Source organism: Mus caroli, chromosome 7 (assembly GCF_900094665.2).
Source record: "Mus caroli chromosome 7, CAROLI_EIJ_v1.1, whole genome shotgun sequence".
NCBI classification, from domain to species: Eukaryota; Metazoa; Chordata; class Mammalia; order Rodentia; family Muridae; genus Mus; species Mus caroli.
The window spans coordinates 143,788,562-143,792,297 of record NC_034576.1 but is presented as its reverse complement, the minus strand read 5'-3'; the positions used below and the strand labels follow the sequence as shown (position 1 = coordinate 143,792,297).

Here is a 3,736-nt window from a genome sequence, read left to right as displayed (position 1 = left end):
GCGCACTACACCTCCAGTTTACCTGTGTGCCATAGCTCTGAGGACGGGCGCACTACACCTCCAGTTTACCTGTGTGCCATAGCTCTGAGGACGGGAAGCAATCACAACGTGCACTGAGGGCTTCCCCTCGGTGAGCCATCAGCTATACCTTAGGGAAGCTGACTTCCACGTGCACTGAGGAAATAAGAGTTTAACCCACAAGCTTCCAGCTGTCTTCTCTCATGACACTCACAAACTGCAACGCCTAGCAAGTCTACCTCCAATGCAAAATAAAGTTAGGAGAAATGGGAAAACGGCTACTCCGTGACAGTCAAAACTCCACTACGTGTGATTACCCCTGCTGCTGGAGCACTACCCATCCTTGATACCTGGACACTGGCTTCCTACACGCCTGTCTTGTCTTTACTTAGGCTAGCAGCCCAAAGAGGGCAGGGGAATTAACCAGGAACACACATCTTACCAGATAAACATGCTGTGTACACAAACAAGTACTTGTATGTGTAAATCACTCTTTGAAACAGCAAGGAAAACAATTTAAAGGGCCCATAAGCAGCCTGGCGAGTAGTGCACTCGCTGTACCAGCCTGAGCAACCGAGATGGGTCCCTCAAGCCCGGGTAAAGGGAGACGCTCATGAGAACTGACACCAGAGTTATCCTCTGGCCTCCACGTGCACACCACACTCCATACACACATGCAATAATAAAAAATAAAATCCAAACTTTAAAAATAGCTTTGCCAAGCATGGTGGCACAAACTCTCAACCCCAGCACTCAGGAGGCAGAGGTAAAGCCAGCCCGGTCTATTAGTGAGACCACGGCTCAAAAAGACAAAACAAAACAAAACACTGCCTTAACGACCAAGAGCTGCTTAAAGTCGGAGGATCCTTCTTTTCTGATGCGGGAGGCCACTGACAGGTTTCCCAAGCTCCAGTAAACGACCCCACACCCATGTGACTGACTGTCCCAGACACATGCACAGACAAAAACGTACACATAAAAGATGTAAAAAATTGTAAAGAAAAACCTTAAAAGGGCCTTCTCCATTAAAGTGAGAAAGGGAAGTGTTGGCGTGGAGGGGAACAGGGGGACGAGCGAGGGTGGATATGACCAAAATACATTGAACTCATGTATGTAGTTGTAATAAAAGATGATAAAAATATAAATAAAAAGGCTGGAGAGATGGCTCAGCACAGACTGCTCTTCCAGAGGTCCTGAGTTGAATTCCCAGCAACCACATGGTGGCTCACAACCATCTGTAATGGGATCTGATGCCCTCTTCTGTCTGGTGTGTCTGAAAGCTACAGTGTACTCACATATATAAAATAAATAAATCATATATATATAGATATAGATAGATAGATAGATAGATAGATAGATAGATAGATGAATGAATAAATAGCCGGGCCATGGTGGTACGTGCCTCTAATCCCAGCACTTGGAGGTGGAGGCAGGAGAAATTTTTGAGTTCAAGGCCAGCCTGATCTACAGAATGAGTTCTAGGACAGCCAGGGCTACACAGAGAAAACCTGTCTCAAAAAAAAAACCGAAAGAAAAGAAAAGAAAAGAAAAGAAAAGAAAAGAAAAGAAAAAAGAAAAGATGGATCTTCTCAAGCTACTCCTGACAAGGCTTACTGACTTAATCCACATCAAACGCTGCAGAGCCTGGCCTCACACTGCCACTACACAGTGTATCTGCTTCCCAGCAAGGCAGACCCAAGCATCACTTATCTCCTGTGAATACTTGCTCATGAATAGGGCTCACTATGGCTGCACTGAGAGCACTTCTGAGTCCAGCTCTACCCAGCATGCTCTACAGGTGAGAAGGACAGGAAACAGGATTCTACACAGTAGGGACAAAGGGCAACAAGGCCTAGAGCCCAACAACCTCACATCACTGTCCCCAACCCTGATGAAGCAGGTCTTAGGACCCTGACTCCTATGTGCCACGCCTGAGCAGCTGAAGGCTCCATCAGGGTGGGCACAGCAAGCACTGGCTTAGCTCTGGTGCTTCCTAAACTGCCAGGAACGAGGTAAGAAAAGCTTTTATTTCTGAAGTTTTCTTTAATCCTGTCTTTAAGAAGTATAGTAGTTCAAATGTATAATCCCAGTATTCAGGAGGCAGGATTACCTGGGCTATAATATAACCAAAAAAGAAAAAGGAAAAAAAGAGTTAAGACTAAAAAGGCAGGCTTGGTGGAATACACCCACCCTAACCCTAGCATAGGCCTCATCTCCACATCTCCTTCGAGCATCAGGCTCTGACATGTCCTGCTCTACAGAGATATCAGTGTGTCCCCAGCCAGGCCCAGCCTCAGGAGGGAGGCTCTTGGAGCACAAAGCTTCACCTAAGGGGCACCAAAAAAATGTGGGGTGTGGCTCTAAGTTCCAGTGGTGACACAGGCGCTTCTGTGAAGAACAGCTGAGGAAATGGGGATCTGGGAAGCTCCTCCTTCCAGGCTGTGCCCGTGACTGCATACCTGTGGAGGCTCATTTCAGGAGAGATGTCTGAAGGAAAAGGGGAGAGGGAGAGGTGCAACCCATTTGTAAACCTACTTTTTAGCCAGAAGTAGCTCACCTGCTACAGGGCCTGGAGAGGAGTGTGGGAGGCTTTGTTTTTTTCTGGGGAGAATTAAAAATTTGCCCATGAATAAGAAGCAAAAATAATTTTTCTTAAAAATGGAAGAGTCTTCTTAAATTGTTTTCGGTATAGTAAACTAAAACAGCTTTAACTTGTACAATATTTCATATTTTGTTTTTTGGCCACCACCTCCCCTCCCTCCTGCTTTTGAGACAGGGTCTGACAAAGAATGTAACCTCAACTGGCCTGGAACTCATGACAATCCTCTTCTTGGCCTTCACCATCAGCCACCGCACCTGGCTCTCACAAGACTGCCCCAAGAAAAATAGACAAACAGACAGAGCAGGAAGTCTAGGGTGCTGATGGACATCTATCATTTCAGCACTCAGGACACTGGGTCAGGAGGAGAGGTTTGCCTGGCATGGTGAGAGCCTGACTTCCATCTCCAGCAACATAAAATGAAAAAGGGGCTGGAGAGATGGCTCCACAGTTGAGGGCACTGAGTGCTTTTCCAGAGGACCTAGTTTCAATTCCCAGCATTCACATGGCAGCTCACAAACTCTAGGTCCAGGGGATCTGATGCCCTCGTCTGCCCTCCGCAGGCACTGCTTGTACATGGTGAGCAGAGGTACATGATAGTAAAACATCTATAAGCATAAAAGATAAAATTCAAAAAGGATTTTTAAAGAATAACAATAAGCTGGGTGGTGGTGGCAGCGGCAGCAGCGCACGCCTTTAATCCCAGCACTCAGGAGGCAGAGGCAGGCAGATTTCTGAGTTCGAGGTCAGCCTGGTCTACAGAGTGAGTTCCAGGACTACACAAAAAACCCCTGTCTAAAAAAAAAAAAAAAAAAAAAAAAAAGAGTAACAATAAATGTAAAATATGAGCATAAAGACCTAAGTTCCATCCCCAGAGTCTACAAGAAAATGTCAGGTGGGGTGGCACAGGCTTGTCATCCCAGATCTGGGAGAGGGAAAACAGAGTCCTGAGCTGGCCAGTCAACCAGTCTAGCTTAACCAACTCCAGGTCAAAGATCAGTCCCTGCCTCAGGAAGGGAGGGAGGGGAAAGGAAGGGAAAGGAAGGGAAAGGAAGGGAAAGGAAGGGAAAGGAAGGGAAAGGAAGGGAAAGGAAGGGAAGGGAAGGGAAGGGAAGGGAA

At 46.7% G+C, this 3,736-nt stretch overlaps 1 protein-coding gene across 2 annotated transcripts in view; it reads right to left on the bottom strand.

The window, feature by feature from the left end:
* Ap2a2 (adaptor related protein complex 2 subunit alpha 2) overlaps positions 1-3,736 on the bottom strand; it is a 72,175-nt gene that overhangs the window by 46,218 nt on the left and 22,221 nt on the right. The gene's annotated exons all lie outside the window — the stretch shown is intronic.